Genomic DNA, 17,729 nt, shown 5'->3' with positions numbered 1-17,729 from the left:
AAAAATGCACTGATCAATGTAAAAATTACACTGGCAGGGAAGGGGTTAACTGTTCCCTCAGCGTGTTCTAACTGTAGGGGGAATGGGACATGACAGATCACTGGAAACTGTAGATCTCAGACACGTCCCCTGTCAGAATGGGGGTCCGCCCTGTGTACAAAGACAGATCTCCATTCTGCCTCTGTACTATGCGATCGCGGGCCGCCGCCGGACATAAAATCCGCCCGACCTGTGGGCACGCGCTCGCCCCCAACTGCATGATTCACACAGGAGAGCCAACCTGTCAATGTACAACGACGGCTGGTGGTCGGCAAGTGGTTAACGTCCCACAGATATAAACGGTACTCATTGGAAATCATGGAGTACGACTCGTCATGCGACTTTGCAGTCCCAAGTCACAGGACAAGTCGCACAAGTGGCCTTCAAGAGATTTCAGCCTGAAAAAACACAGCCATTTGGTGTTTATTAGCGTTTGAGTCATAAGCTTTTGTAGGTGTATAGTTTTGAATATATATATATATATATATATATATATATATATATATATATATATATATATATATATATATATATATATATATATATATAAAAAGCTGAAATACACTACAGCAAAAACACTACAAAAACATACAGCTAATGCTACTTGCATTTTTATAACAACCAGTGTGCATGAGGCCTTGAAAAGTAATAAATGGTAGCAAACCAACAAATTCTGTAAGATTAAGTCTCCAAAACAAATAACCATTTGATTTGTTTATTCCTCCTTTTCAGGCCGGCTGCGAGAATGGAGAACCAGAGTGTAAAGGACGCATTACAAAGGGCGATTCAGCAGCCAGGAAGGCATGTTCAGCTAGAGAAAGGCCACTCTGTAGAGGGAATTAGAAAAAGGGAACAAAACCCAACAGAATCTAAACAAATAAAGTAAGCAAGTATCAGCTTACCCAATAGATACGGATCCGTAAAAGGAAGAAAAAACAAGAACGATAAAGTGATCACACACACTACAAATATACAATGTAACATTTATATGTACAGAATATTCGCATACCACAACCTAGGTCAGCCGCAGACAAAGTAACAGTAAAGGATTTTTTTTTTTTTTTTAAACAATAGATTTTGATTGAAAGTATTTACTTAACAGTTCAGATTAAAATTGTCAGTAAAGGATTTTTTGTATCCAATATAAAAAAAATTACTAGCCAACTTTTTTTTTTTTTTTTTTAAGGCTCCATGCACACTAGTGCAATGCTGGATAAAAATGGCTGGCAACGGCATTTTAGAAGCTTTTTAGGAGCGTTCGATTAGCATTTTTGCATTAAAAAAAATAAAAATACCCAAAAACACCATTAGTAGCATTTCTTCTGGAAAAACACTATTTGTTCTGCTCCTAGATGCTGAAACTCAAAAAAATGCTATAAACCTAAAGTGGGGGGGAGGGGCACATAGGATAACACTATTTAGCCTCTATGAGCAGAAAAAAAAAAAAAAAAAACAGCTTCTAGGAGCTAAAAAACAAAAGGAATTTTTATACTTGACTGTTGCGATTGCACAGAGCAGTCACTGTCTTTTTTCTGGGGTCCCTCACTGGCAATATTTGCTGCCTCACACAAGTGTCCCCTTTGTGGCCTCCCCTCCTAAAAATATGACATCCTATCCCTGCCTGACGATACAGAGGACATCAAGTCATTGACCTGGACCAAGTATGCAGATTAGACTTAGGCCTTATGTACGCTGGGTGTCAAAAATGCCGCTTTTAAAGTGGAGGTACAGCCCAAAAAAAAAAAAAGGCTAAAAACGCTCAAAGAAAAAAATAAATAATAATTTATACTTACCAGATATCGCCGTTTCTAGGCAGATTGTCCTAATCTGCCTCTTCCTCAGTGAGGTTCTGTTCTCCTCCTCGCAAAGCCTCCTGGGACACACAGGACGGTGTTCCTATTCACAAATAGCCACCCGACTCGCGCATGCGCAGTAGGAAATGGGCAGTGAAGCTTAGTGAGGATGGCGGCGCCAGGACCCAGTCCAAGGGACAGATCTGCCTCAGGCTGCCGACATCACAGGCAACCTGGACTGGTAAGTGTGCTTATTAAAAAAGTCAGCAGCTAAAGTGTTTGTAGCTGCGGACTTAATTTTTTTTAAAGCCGGTCCTCCGCTTTAATAAAGCTTGGACTTTTGTGCCTCTAAACAGCCCTCCATGTTAGACCCCTTAGCCCATAGCGTCGGCAGCAAAACGCAGCTATTTTTACCGCCAACGCTATGGGCGCTAGAGGCCGAGAAAGGGTTAAACCAGCCAACAATGTGCTGCTGAAGCAGCGCATTGCGGGCAGTATAGCTGCGCTGTCCCATTGACTTCAATGGGCAGCAGCAATGGAGGAGCAGTAAACACACCGCTCCAAAGATGTGGCTAGCAGCACTTTTTTACTGTCCTGCTAGCGCAACGCTCCAGTGTTTGAGGGAGCAGCTGTTTGAGGGTGGATTGCAGACGCCATTTTTAACGTTATAGCGCCTGCAATATGCCCTCAGAGTGAAAGGGGTCTTGGAGGTACAACCAAAGCTCATTTGGCTGTACTTCTGTGGATCACAGAAGTGCTGTTCGTTCTGACTTCCTGTGAGCAGGAAACTGAGAAACGAGCGATCAGCGGTGTTCAGTCTCTCGGTTCTCAGTGTTGGAGCCAGCGAGTGGGAACGATGCCGCATCTACCTAGGCAAGTGTGATTACGACCAAAAAATAAATAAAAATTCCACACTTTTTAGAGCGTTAAAAAATATATATTTTACAAACGTGTTATACTTGCCTGTTCTGTGCAACGATTTTGCAAAAAGCAGCCCCTAACCTTTTCTCGGGTTGGCTGCTGGCGCTCTGGGCCCTTCTCCCTTGTCAAGTGCCCCCATAGCAAGCCGCTTAACGCCTGAGCTGGCTCGGTATCCATAAAATGGAGTCATGTTCTATCGAGAAATGCTGTGCTGTGTCCCGATATCTCAGCGTGAAGTGCTGTTACTAATGCTGCCCAGCTCTACCCTATTGTGTAAATATGACACCTGCAGACCCTGTGTTTACATGTAAATAACAGTCATTCATATGTAAATAGCCTAGGCTGGCAGCATTTATATGTATATCATGCCCTTCTGCAGTGAAGAGATGTGCTGTAACCTCTAGCAACCAGTGAGCAGGATTACTGTACAGTAAACTAGCAACCACTCAAGAAATCATGTGCTGTAACCTCTAGCAACTAATCAGTGAGCCGTAATGTGTGCTGTAACCTCTAGCAACCAGTCAGTAAGTGGTAATGATATGCTGTAACCTCTGGCAACCAATCGCAATCACTGCCTGATCTGATACAGTAAACTGATTTTAAGTCTAGCTGATATTTATGGTATGTCTCAGAGCAGGTGGAGAGCAAAATTTCATGTAGCCCTGCTGATGCTATGCAGACAGTGGAGGGAGAATGTACTTGTCAGATTCTGTTGCGGGCGGGTTTTGCCTGTATTAAACGCTGTGTTTTCTGTCGGTTGCACGGTGGGTTGGCTGTGTGCAAGGGCAGGTTGAAAAAACACACCCAGAACCCGCCCCGCAATAGCGAGGCAGAATCTGATAATTTAATTTTCCCCTCTGAGTTTAGCAAATTGTCAAATATTGCCTACGATGATCTGTGCATGCAACGTGTTGACGTCAGACCAGATAAACATCAGCTGGAGTAACGTTTGGGCATGCGCATGCCCATTGGAGGCGTTTCTCGATAGGGCTGAGCCGGTGTTCCATCTGCCACTCCTGTCTGACAGCAGTGGGAGCCAATGGCTCCTGCATCTCAGCCAATGAGGAGCAAGAGACCTGGGAGAGCCTCGGCTCATGCACATCGCTGATGAAGATTGGCCTTGCACATTGAATGCATGAAGGCAAACAACCTTCAGCCTTAACCACTTTAAAGTGGTTGTAAACCCTGTTACACCACTTGTAGCTACAGGTAAGCCAGTAATAAGGGGAGCACAGGGGGGCCCAGACAGCAGAGGCAGGCCCGTCGCAACAGGGCAGGCAAGGCAAGCAATTGCTTGGGGCCCCGAGCTACAGGGGGGCCCCCAAGCTGGCTCGCCTGTCTGCCTGCTGCTATGTTCACAGGCTCCCCGCGAGCCCCCCTCCTCCCGCACGGAGAGCCGCACAGCTGAATCCTGGAGTTCAGTGCCGAAGCGTGCAGTTGCACTGAACTCCAGGATTCATCTGTGCGGCTCTCCGTGCGGGAGGAGGGGGTTCGCGGGGGGGGGGCCGTTTCTCCGCCCCCCGCAAAGTGGCGCGGTCACCGGGGACAGTGCAGCCGTCCCTCTCTCTCCACTGACTGCAATACATTACACAGTCACACTTCGGCTCCTCCCCCCCTCATGGCTCAATGTGTACACAGCCAGGAGGAGGAGCCGAGGTGCTGCACAGTAAGCAGGAGGTAAGGGGCCCCCCTTAAGCAGATTCGAGGTGAACTATTGAAGTGATGGGAGAGGAGAGGGTGGTATGGTGATATGTGCTGGGGACTGATTTGAGAGGAAAGATGATATGTGCTAGTGTGTGTGTGTGGGGGGGGTCCGATTCCCCCCCCCACTAGCACATATCATCTTCCCTCTCAAATCACTCCCCAGCACATATCACCATACCACCCTCTACCCCCCCCCCCCCCAAATTAAGATGCTCTGTTCCCCTGTGCCCATCCCACCCTGTGCCCATCTCACCCTGTCCTCATCCCACCCTGTCCCCATCCCACCCTGTGCTCATCCCACCCTGTCCCCATCCCACCCTGTGCTCATCCCACCCTGTCCCCATGTGCTCATCCCACCCTGTGCTCATCCCACCCTGTCCCCATCCCACCCTGTCCTCATCCCACCCTGTCCCCATCCCACCCTGTCCCCATCCCACCCTGTCCCCATCCCACCCTGTCCCCATCCCACCCTGTCCCCATCCCACCCTGTGCTCATCCCACCCTGTCCCCATCCCACCCTGTGCTCATCCCACCCTGTCCCCATCCCACCCTGTCCCCATCCCACCCTGTCCCTATCCCACCCTGTCCTCATCCCACCCTGTCCCCATCCCACCCTGTGCTCATCCCACCCTGTGCTCATCCCACCCTGTCCCCATCCCACCCTGTCCCCCTATGCTCACCCCACCCTGTCCCCCTGTGCTCATCCCACCCTGTCCCCATCCCACCCTGTGCTCATCCCACCCTGTCCCCATCCCACCCTGTGCTCATCCCACCCTGTGCTCATCCCACCCTGTCCCCATCCCACCCTGTGCTCATCCCACCCTGTCCCCATCCCACCCTGTGCTCACCCCACCCTGTCCCCATCCCACCCTGTGCTCTTCCCACCCTGTCCTCATCCCACCCTGTGCTCATCCCACCCTGTCCCCATCCCACCCTGTCCCCATCCCACCCTGTCCCCATCCCACCCTGTGCTCACCCCACCCTGTCCCCCTATGCTCACCCCACCCTGTCCCGCTGTGCTCATCCCACCCTGTCCCCCTGTGCTCATCCCACCTTTTCCCCCTCCCACCCTGTCCCTCTGTCCTCATCCCATGAAAATGACAGGACGAGTCTTAAAAAGGAAGGGGTGCGCGAGTTTCACAAAACCTAAATACACGAGTGTGTCCTGCCTGGCTCCCTCTCCCCTCCTCCTCCCTCTCCCCTCCTCCTCCCTCCCTCTCCCCTCCTCCTCCCTCCCTCACAGTCCAGAGCCGCCAGTAGGAGGCCACCCACCGGTTCCTGTAGGCTTTGTGTGCGCGTGCAGGGGGGGTTGGGGGGCCTCTATGTCCATTTTGCTTGGGGCCCCCAAATTCCTTCAAACGGCCCTGAGCAGAGGGATGGGGTTGCAGATCCTAGAACTGCACAGCTGGAGGGAGAGAGCAGAAGAGAGGCCGATGGTGCTACATAGGGAAGGCAGAAGAGGATCTGCATCTGCAGTAAGGTAGTACAGCCAGCCCTCCTGTTCAGCAGGTGCCTGGGCCCCTCCTTTTGAACTGATGGGGTCTGTGCCCAGTACAGGAAGTCTGGCTGTTCTGCCTTATAACATATCAAATGAATTTCAGCCCGTCCATCAGAAACTGGCCAAAATTTGCCATCTTTAGGGTGTTCTTACTGTGACCATTTTAACCGTACCCAGGAATGGCTCACTCACCTTGGTCCAGTTTTTTAGCCTGCTGTCACACTTAGCCTTTCTGAATCATGTGACAAAGTACACTGGAAATGCATGGCTTATCACGCATTTCAGAAACATGCTGCAAAACGAATATGGTGCTTGCAATGGCATTGTAAATGGCACATCAAACGCATTTCAAAGACGTGTTTTATCACAGCGCAAATGCTAGAAAACGTGCGCTGAAAAAAGTGCGACGTACCACTTCTAAAAAGGTTCTGGAGCTTATTTGGTGGGTTTGTTGCAAGTAGGGCAAGACCATTCAAGTGAAAAAAAAGTGGGAACTACATGAAGGGTTCAACGGATGGGTGTGAATGCTCTGGACCGTGCCCAGGAGCAGATAAAGGGGTTGTATGGGTTCAGTTTTTTGTTATAAAAACAAACATGTTATACTTACCCCCACTGTGCAGTTCGTTTTGCACAGAGCGGCCCCAAACGTCCTCTTCTGGGGGTCCCACAGCGGCTCCTGAGGGGGTTACCTTGTGGGCGTGCTCCCGTGCGATACACTCTGCGGCCATAGCCGCCAAGTGTGTGACTCAGTCCCCCGACACACCACGTCATTAATTTGATTGACAGCAGCGGGAGCAAATGGCTGTGCTATCAATCTAACCAATGAACAGCCGAAAGAGCCCATGGAAGTTCGGGGCTCAGGAAAGTAAAACAGGGGCACGTGGGAGGCCGGAGAGTACACTGTGTTTTTTCACCTTAAAGCGGAGTTCCACCCAAAAGTGGAAATTCCGCTTAATCCACTCCTTGCCCCCTTACATGCCACATTTGGCATGTAATTTTTTTTGGGGGGGCTTCAGGAGGAGTGCGACAGCCTTTCTCACTTCCTCCTTCCGCCCAGGGACCACTAAGGCGATACTTCATATTGCCTTTTGGCGGCCCCTCCCTGTAGGCGATCGTCTGGGTCACGTGACATGTCCCAGCCTGACCAATCACAGGGCGCAGCGCCGCTCGTGCATGCACAGCGAGTGCCCGGCCATGAAGCCGAAAGTTGTCACGGCTGGGTGCCAACACCAACAACGAGGACGCCGGCCGGAAAGGGGGGGGGGGAGCAGAGCTCCGGCCGGCGCGTCGCTGGACCGTGGAGCAGGTGAGTGCATGTTTATTAAAGGCCAGCAGCTACACTTGTTGTAGCTGCCGACTTTTAATGAACATTAAAAATGCCTGGAACTCCCATTTAATGCATAGGATGCATTAAGGTGAAAAAACACAAAAACTTTACAACCACTTTAAAGTAAAACTATAGGCAAAACTTTTGTCATTTTGGATAGCGCAAGCAAGGGTTATAAATGGAGCTTTTTTTGCCATCTGGGTTCCATTGCAGAAATTTACCCTCACTTCCTGTTCCATAGCCAAACAGGAAGTGAAAGAAAATCACTGCAAATCAAGGAAATTCCCTGGCGACCCCCCAGGTCACTAGAACTAGTGTCCCCATTGGAAGATTTCTCCTCTACTTTTCTAGGGACAACCCAACAAAATTATGATTTTCTTTTACATTTTCAATAATGGTAAACAGGACAAATAGAGGGTGAATCCCTTGAATGGGGGCACAAGCTACAAAAAAAAAAAAAAAAAAATTATAATTGGCAGGAGGTCCAATCCCCCTCCACTATACAAAAAAAAAAAATTACCTTTAGTTATACTTTAAGCCCAATATGCCCAGGACTGCTTGGTACAGATGGTGTCTGGGCATGGTGCCACTTGTGGTCCAGTGTGGATCTCTGGTCATGGAGGCAAGGTTTACAGTGATCTGGCTGGCAGAGGTCATAATGTAAAAGTGAGCACAGACCAGCAAGGGACGTGGGGACGGACAGTTCAGTACAATCATGCCAAATGTGAGAATTTGCTTAGACGGCATAAAACAAGACCTCAATCCATCCATAGACACGATATTTATGGAAAAACGCTCTTCAAATATCTGGCTAGGTACCACATTCTCCACACAAATGGTGGCCACACATGCTTTGACTATGATGTGCAATTCAAACACGTAAACCAACATAATTTCTCTTCTGATCAATTTAGACCAGATATTCCATGAAAATAAACGATAAGATTACATGATGGAAACAGACCCAATCAAGTAGCAAGTGATTCCATCTTCACTTGTCAATTGACATTCACTTCCCCATGTTTGGCATATCGATCGAATGGGTTGTTTACTTTTCCAATCAATCTTTCCAGAGAAACAGTGGGTGGCCACCATTACACCATGCATATGCTTAGGGCTGGACCCTGGGCAAATATTTTCTTGGGCCCTCCCGAATTCACTTAACTATTTGCAGGCAGTGTGGGCTTAAGGCTGCATTCACATCTAGACGGACGAAATCGCGGCGTTTTGTCGCCGCAAATCGCAGTAAAAATAGCGGCGTTTTGTACCGCGATTTGCGGCGACAAAACGCGGGTATTGTCCGCCTAGATGTGTCCCAAGATGACCCCCTCTATGGAGATGATTGCCATCTCCTAGCCGAACGCTCGAAGACGCCTGAAAAAAAGGTCCGGGACCTTTTTTCACGCCGCAGGCGACAGGCGTCCGGCGTTCGGCGTGGAGATGTGAACCATCTCCATAGAGGGACATGTATTTCCAGCCCTCTGGCGGCAGAGGCGTAGCGCTACAGGCGTAAAAACGCCTAGATGTGAATGGGGTCTAAGGGGCAGCTGCTTCGGGCCCATCAACAAATGACTGGGCCCAGGTCAGCTGTCCTTTTTGCCTTGTGCTAAAGACAGCCCTGCATATGCTGGCCATAGAACAGAAGGGGCACCAGCCTAGTGCATTATCCCTGGGGTACTTTATTATAAGAAGGCTAAAAACATTCACAAACAGTGAAGGTACACAGCATGTCAAGCCACCGTCTCATGGCACAGTGTAAAGTGGAATCCAGAGTAGTCCCAACCCCAAGACGACACAGTCCAGAATTCAGAACCAGCTTACGGATTTCAAGGGTAACCCTCTTCATCAGAGCTGATGTGCTGGTGGCTCTGATGAAGGGGATTTACCCTCGAAACAAGCTAGCCCGTTCTGGATACTAGGGGGGCGTTTTCTTGGCTTTGGACTATTCTGGGTCCCCTTATCCACTGTGCCACGACACGGTGGCTTGACATGCTGTGTACCTTCACTGTGAGTATGTTTTTAACCTTCATATAATAAAGTACCCACAGGAAAATGCACAAGGCTGGGGCACCCTCTTTTTTTTTACATCAGTCTACCCCAGACATTAAAAGGCAGCAAGGCTCGGCTTACACCCCCCTTTTTTGTTTAAAGGAGGTACGTGCAAATTGACCCTCGCCTGTCACTTATGCACAGGAGCCATTCTATTATTCCATATGCTGGCCATACACAAGCTTCAAAACTATTATCATAGGCGTGCACACAGGGTGTGCCAGATGTGCCCAGGCACACCCTAATCACCCTGTGCAGCACAGATCCCGCCTACTGCCCTGGCTGGTTCCCATCTTTCCCCTGCCAGCTTCCCTCCTCTCGGCTGTTGCTGCTGGGATGTTTTAGGAGTGGTGAAGGGGCCAGTAAATATGTGATTTGTTGGCCCCTTCCCTTTCTGAATGAAGATCGTGAGTGATCGGTAGTGTGCTTGGGCTTTGGGGTGCACACCCTAATGCCAAAGGCTGCGCACACCTATGACCATTATCCAATCAATATGTATTGTGATCAGGATGATCAATTATGACGTAGATTGCAAGTCCATAACTTTCCTCCTGATCAGTTTTAAATTCAAGCAATTGACCATGGCGGAAAATTATCGTGAATGAAATAGACAGCACTGAGGATTTGGCCATACACGCCACTGCATTTTGATTGGATGTCAGAAACCGAGACACAACAGAACCTAGGTCTGTATCCGCCAACTGTTTATGGAAACCAGCCTCCCCATCCGTGCAATATCAACAGATGGCATTACTGCCCACCAAGTATGCCGATCAGGAGAGGGACTAGAACAGAAAACCTAATCGTGAATCGGACGCAATAAAAATGCCGTCATCTTCCTCGTGGTACAGACGCCATTACACCTCACCCTGCAGAACAGACTGACAGATCCCCATTACACTGCAGATTGTAGCGATAACAGGTGCAGGAGAGGAGTACGCGATCAGGTTACCTGTCCTAAAGAAAAGACGGAGCTGGCTAGAACTGGATGGAGGAGGAGGATTACCATTGCTGCACACCGATACATGGAAGGAGACAGGACCATAAAACACATTTATCTGGCTGTACTTTGATCCCGGGATACTTTGTTCCTGTATATACCCAAGTGGAGAGGGGAAAACGATATGGGGGAGGGGAGGGGGGATACTGGATCATTTTATTATTAGTCTATGAATTATTAGGATTCCAGTACTGCTAATAAGACAAAAACATCCCTTTAAATAAATGATATCAGCGCACTGAGAAATGGCTCCAAGAAGGAGATGATTGGTTTATTTATATATTCTAAAATATCTTCTATATATTTTTTTTTTTTTTATTAACACATATATAAATAGACAAAAAAAATAAAAATAAAGAGATGTATAAAATAAAATCACACACTAAAATTTATATATATATATATATATATATATATATATATATATATATATATATATATATATATATATAATGTTGTTTATAAATTTATACATCTACTTTAAGATTTATTTTTTTCCCCCAGTTTTTTTTTTTTTATAAAATGTGAAATATAGAAAAGTATCAAAGATATTTTAAAAAATAAAAAAGGGGTCACCAGCATGCCAAAGCAAGGATTGCTGCAAGATTACTGATCAATACAAGAAGATCGGGGGGGGGGGGGGGCATGCTGTGATCCATCCAGTAGTAGAGATCCCATGGAGAATATGGGGGGGTCTCTATGAGAAGCAATCTGGCAGTGTATGGGCAGCTCTGCCGATCAGTGGTGTGCAGTCCTCCTATACTGACAGATGGATCGGAGTGATCAGAGGACAGGTGTGGGGAGGAATCTGCAACCCACGTCCCATGCAATGTAATCCTAGTCTGTAGAGAATTGCAGAAGTCCCAGCACCCCGCACAGGCCGCGGCCCCCTCCCGCACTCACCGTAGTATCACTCTCCTCTCTCTATCAGTGGATTCCTCTCCGTAGACTTCCGAGTTCTGCTCTCACCGCACCTGCCGCACAACTCAGCACCTGTACTGCCACGCCCACACTGTACACGTCACCCGTCTCGGGGAGCGCCTTATATAAAGGTGTGGGGGGGGGGGGCGGAGAAGCGCCACCTACAGGAGGAGAGTGCTAAAGCCCCGGACTCGTCATCACAGGAGGGGGAGGGAGAGGAGACGTGTCCGGGGATGTGGGGGGATTACCGAGACACACACAGAGGTCAATGCAAGAGCTGCCTCTATGTGGTGTGCTGGGAGGACGGGGATGGAGAGCTCTCTCTGGGGGGGGGGGGGGTGCTGAATGTGGGTTCAGGGATGACAAAAACAGGGTGACAGCTGCTTAACCACTTCAGTTTTATGGCATTTTTATTAAAGTGGAGGTTCCCCCCAAAAAAAAATTCTAACAATACATTCAGAAGACTGATTACACTGCGGGTAGGCTGTTTTTTTTTTTTTTTTTTCGTACATACATCGTTATCGCCGTTTCATCCCTCGGCTTCCGGGTATGATTCTTGCTGGACCTAGTTGATTGACGTTCCTCCGACTGGCGCATACTGCGCGTCACGACTTTCTGACAGAAGCCGAACGTCATTGCGCAGGCGCCGTATAGAGTCGGCTCTATACGGCGCCTGCGCAGCGACGTTCGGCTTCTTTCGGAAAGTCGTGACGTCAAGTATGCGCCGGTCGGAGGAACGTCAATCAACTAGGACCGCCCAGCCCCACAAGAATCATACCCGGAAGCCGAGGGATGAAATGGAGATATCGAGGTATGCACGAAAAAAAAAAAAAAAACCCAGCCTACCCGCAGTGTAATCAGTCTTCTCAATGTATTGTTAGAATTTTTTTTTAGGGGGAACCTCCACTTTAATGTTTTTTTTTTTACTAGTAATGGCGGCAATCTGCAATTTTTATCGGTACTGCGACATAATGGCGGACATTTCGGACACTTTTGACACATTTTTGGGACCATTGGCATTTTTATAGCGATCCGTACTATAAAAATGCATTGATTACTGTTAAAATATCACTGGCAGGGAAGGGGCTAACACTAGGGGGCAAGGAAGGGGTTAATTATGTGCCCTAGGTGTGTTCTAACTGAAGGGGGGTGGGACTGACTAGAGGAAATGACAGATCGCTGTTCATACATTGTATAAACATGTGATCAGTAATTTCTCCCCCTGACAGGACCGGGAGCTGTGTGTTTACACACACAGCTCCCGGTTCTCACTCTGTAACGAGCGATTGCGGCGGCGAGTCGATAAAACGGCGGCGGCAAATCAGCAACTGGTTAATGGAGATAGCAACCTAATAAGAATGTCAGCTGCAGGAGCAAGGTGACAGGATCAGGATGACAGGATCAGGGTGACAGGATCAGGATGACAGCCAAAGGATCAGGGTGACTGGATCAGGATGGAAGCCTAATGCCCCGTACACACCATCACTTTATGTGATGAAAAAAAATGACGTTTTTAAAAACGTCACTTTAATTGACTGTGTGTGGGGGAAAACGTCGTTTTATGTCTTGTAAAAAACGACCAAAAAAAATTGAAGCATGCTTCAATTTTATGTGTCGTTTTTCAAAAGTGCACTTTTTACTTCACAGAAATTGACCGTGTGTAGCAAAAAACGTCGTTTTGTAAGACGTTTTTTCATCCACGCATGCCCAGAAGCTACTTCAATGGTAAAACGTGGTGGAACGTAACCTCACTTTGCTAGAACATTGTGAGAAAAACGATGGTGTGTAGGCAACTTCGTCTTTGAAAATTGAAGTTTCAAAAACGTCATTTTTTACTTCACAGAAAGTGTCGTTTTTTTTCATCACATAAAGTGATGGTGTGTATGCGGCATAAGGATTAGGGTGACTAGATCAGGATGACAGCCTAAGGATTAGGGTGACAGAATCAGGGTCACAGGATCAGGATGACAGCCTAAGGATTAGGGAGACCGGATCAGGGTGATAGCTCAAGGATCGGGGTGACAGCCTAAGGATTAGGGTGACAGGATCAGGGTGACAGCCTAAGGATCAGGGTGACTGGATCAGGGTGATAGCTCAAGGATCGGGGTGACAGCCTAAGGATCAGGGTGACAGCCTAAGGATTAGGGTGACAGCCTAAGGATCAGGGTGACAGGATCAGGATGACAGCCTAACGATTACGGTGACAGCCTAAGGATCAGGGTGATTAGATCAGGATGACAGCCTAAGGATTATATTGACAGGATCAGGGTGACAGCCTAAGGATCAGGGTGACTGGATCAGGATAACAGCCTAAGGATTATGGTGACTGGATCAGGATGGGGGCCTAAGGATCAGGATGACAGGATCAGGATGGTAGCCTATGGATTAGCGTGACAGAATTAGGATGACAGCCTAAGGATCATGATGACAAATTTAGAATGGGGGCCTCGGGATGACAGTTTCAGAATGGTAGCCTAAGGATCAGGATGACAGCCTAAGGACCAGGATGACAAATTCAAGATGGGGGGCCTAAAGATCAAGATGACAGGATCAGGATTACAGATCAGGATGGTAACCTCAGGATCAGGATAGCAGCTTAAGGATCAGGATGAACAGTTCAGAATGATAGCCTCAGAATAAGAATGGCAATCACAAGATGAAAATGGAAGCCTCAACATCAGGATGACAGCCTTGGGATAAGAATAGTCATTGCAGGATCAGGATGACAGCCTTGGGATAAGAATAGTCATTGCAGGGTCAGGATGACAGCCTTGGGATAAGATAGTCATTGCAGGATCAGGATGACAGCCTTGGGATAAGATAGTCATTGCAGGATCAGGATGACAGCCTTGGGATAAGATAGTCATTGCAGGATCAGGATGACAGCCTTGGGATAAGACTAGTCATTGCAGGATCAGGATGACAGCCTTGGGATAAGAATAGTCATTGCAGGGTCAGGATGACAGCCTTGGGATAAGAATAGCCATTGCAGGATCAGGATGACAGCCTTGGGATAAGAATAGTCATTGCAGGGTCAGGATGACAGCCTTGGGATAAGAATAGTCATTGCAGGATCAGGATGACAGCCTTGGGATAAGAAAGTCATTGCAGGATTAGGATGACAGCCTTGGGATAAGATAGTCATTGCAGGATCAGGATGACAGCCTTGGGATAAGATAGTCATTGCAGGATTAGGATGACAGCCTTGGGATAAGAATAGTCATTGCAGGATCAGGATGACAGCCTCGGGCTCAGCTTTCATATTTCTTCATCACAGGTTCCCTTTAAATGAGAAGAATCTGTAGACTGATACTGGTGACAAGAAGAAAACTCATTGTGAGATATTTTGTATCCTTCATAGATGATCTATAACAAAGTATCACTTGTGTTGGTGAATGATGGATACATGTGTTTGGTAATGAACATTCTTTCTCTTCCTCCTTCCTCTGGACTGAATTGCACATTATATACACAGGTGGCCATAGACAGACAGGCAGACATGTGACTGAGGATGATGGACACACATACAGGGGGTATGTCCAACCTCTGAGGAACACCTGCTGTACTCAGATCCTTTATCACTGGAAGGGATTGGATTTATAGGAAGATATTCCAACAATAATAATGAAACATAGGGGAAGATTTATAAAGAGGGGAATGTGACTTTCACCAAACATTCCCTCATGGTGAATCCATCACTGGCGTTTACTATGCATGGACCTGGAGGATCCACCTACATTGTTAATGGGTTAGTTCACCTTTATGTGAAAACTGCCTGTGGGGGGGTACTGTTGATAAAAACAAACTGTGCAGCTCTGACCAAAGTTGGATAATGCCCTTGCTTTAGGTGTAGGCCATTGACGTACCTCCTGAAGCCTGACTGGAAAACTCCCAGACATGGCATCATTCCATCCTGCCTTGTTGCTAGGACGTTGCATTAAAAATCGCAAGCTACATGACATCTGAACAAGGTCTTACAGTGCATATTGCTTCTTCACCTTTGGAAGGTTTTCCTTTTCCTTGATTAGGCAGGTCCCCCAAGCACTAACCTGCCTTTCAACATCTGGGTGACTCCTTCCATTTGCAGGGTCCTCTGGAGCCACCCTTTCCTGTGTGTTAGAAGGTTGGAAAACAGGGGGACATGCTGATGTTGCCTGAGCAGCCCAAGATGAATACATAAAAAAAGGCACAAGGGATGGGAGACCTTTGCTTTGTGCACTAGTCCAAGTCATTTGGTGGAGGGGAGATTATGGTGTGGGACTGTTTTTCAGGGGTTGGGCTTGGCCCCCTTAGTTCCAATGAAGAGAAATCTAAAAATATCAGCATACCAAGAAATTTTGGGCTCCCAACCTTGTGGGAACAGTTTGGGGATGACCCCTTCCTGTTCCAAAATGACTGCACACCAGAGCACAAAGCAAGGTCCATAAAGACATGGATGAGCGAATTTTGGGGGGGGGGCTTGACTGGCCTGCACAGAGTCCTGATCTCAACCTGATAGAACACCTTTGGGATGAATTAGAGCGGAGACTGTGAGCCAGGCCTTCTCGTCCAACATCAGTGCCTGACCTTACAAATGTGATTCTGGAAGAATTGTCAAACATTCCCATAGACACACTCCTAAACCTTGTGGACAGTCTTCCCAGAAGAGCTGAAGCTGTTATAGCTGCAATGAGAGGGTCAACTCAATACTGAACCCTACGGACTAAGACTGGGATGCCATTAAAGTTCATGTGCGTGTAAAGACAGGTGTCCCAATACTTTTGACAATATAGTGTACATTCACTACTTAATGGCTCTGTAATCTATTTTTCATGAATTTGTTTCTTATGCCTCGTACACACGTACGGATTTCCGAGGGGAAAAGTTCCCATCTGAAACTGCGATGGAGCTTTGGTCGGCAAAAGTCCGCCGGTTTTCTCGGTGGGAAAAAAAGAGAACTGGTTTGCCTCATACACACGATCAGTTTTCCAACGGGAAAACTGTGAGGAGAGCTTTTGGTCGGGAATTCCGGCCGTGTGTATCCTCGCAGTTTTTCCGACGGGAAAACTGCCCAAAAAACGCCAAAAAAACACCGGACAAAAAAAGAGAGCCAGTTCTCTTTTTTCCCGCCGGGAAAACCGGCTGACTTTTGCCCGGAGGTTTTTGGCAGTTTTCCTATGGGAAAAAACTGCGATGGAGCACACCCACGGCCGGGATTCCCAGCCAAAGCTCCATCACAGTTTTCCTGTCTGGAAAACCGGGCATGTGTAGGGGAAAGACTAAACCGATCAGGTTCTCGGCTTTCCCCTCGGGATTTCGGACGGGAACTTCTCTTTTTTTGTCCGGCGGTTTTTGGGCAGTTTTCCCATCGTAAAAACTGCGAGGAGCATACACACGGCCTGGATTCCTGGCCAAAAGCTCTCCTTACAGTTTTTCACAAAAGCTCTCCTCACAGGGATTCCCAGCCAAAAGCTCTCCTCACAGGGATTCCCAGCCAAAAGCTCTCCTCACAGGGATTCCTGGCCAAAAGCTCTCCTCACAGGGATTCCCGGTCAAAAGCTCTCCTCACAGGGATTCCTGGCCAAAAGCTCTCCGCACAGGGAAAACTGATCGTGTGTACAAGGCATTACTGTGTGTATCTGTTTCCTTGTAACGTCCTCCATGAGCTCTCAAAACCTCTCCTTTTCTCTCCCACCTGCGTTTGTTTGGACTTGAGCAGTTCATTTTAGTTGCGATCATGCACACTACACCTAACCTAACCCATCATCTATGGTCCATCTCGGGAATGAAGCAAGAGATGGTGGCTACAATGCAAACACTGTGGGACTATGGAGCCACCCTCTAAGAGGAAATCAAATCACAGCCGAAAAAAAAAAGTGTTATTCTAAATTCTATTACACACTAAGGGGTATTATGAAGTTCTTAACATGTATCTAGAGCCATTTCTTTAAATTTTTGATAATTTAAAGGATTAGAACTTCTGTCAGGTTTTTATCACTGTCTGTGTCTCCAATGGGGAGATCACCCTCTCTATGGGTCCAGGTGAACACTATTACCAGGACTGAAAGTCAAGGAAGATTTGAGTTGTACATAACGGGGATTTTTCTCACTTTGGAGAGATTCTCTCTGTTGTGTGTCAGGAAATAAAGGAAATCTCCCTAATGGGACACAAGTATAAACCCTGACAGGGGTTGTAAAATACGTTTAAATCTATTTTCCTCCAATATTGTTTTTATAACATGCTGCATTCATCGTCCTCTCATTTTTATGGTGTTCTCTGTTATGGTTTATCCACCTTACCCCCCAAACCAACATGGATCCACCTCCACGCCTAAAGTGACTGAACCCCTAGTTCAAAAACAGAAAAATCTCCAATTATTGTGACCATGCATATAGCAATCCTTCATTCTTTCTTTCAGTCCTTCTCAACCTTTTTATCTCAAAAAATCCCTTGAAATAATCTTCTGGTCTCCGGGAACCCAGCTAATAAAGACTGGG

General features: G+C 47.4%; 1 protein-coding gene across 2 annotated transcripts in view; it reads right to left on the bottom strand.

Moving 5' to 3' along the window:
• LIMA1 (LIM domain and actin binding 1) overlaps window positions 1-11,360 on the bottom strand; it is a 99,763-nt gene extending 88,403 nt beyond the window's left edge. Inside the window, exon 1 of one of the 2 annotated variants that reach the window (XM_040340294.1) lies at window positions 11,235-11,360. The gene's annotated coding sequence lies outside the window, so the exon portion shown is untranslated. The remainder of the gene's footprint in view (window positions 1-11,234) is intronic. The other variant, XM_040340295.1, reaches the window with a different exon arrangement.
• Between the last annotated feature and the right edge of the window lie 6,369 nt (window positions 11,361-17,729).

The sequence above is a fragment of the Rana temporaria genome, chromosome 2 (assembly GCF_905171775.1).
Source record: "Rana temporaria chromosome 2, aRanTem1.1, whole genome shotgun sequence".
Lineage (NCBI taxonomy): Eukaryota > Metazoa > Chordata > Amphibia > Anura > Ranidae > Rana > Rana temporaria.
This window is presented reverse-complemented; position numbering and strand designations above follow the sequence as displayed.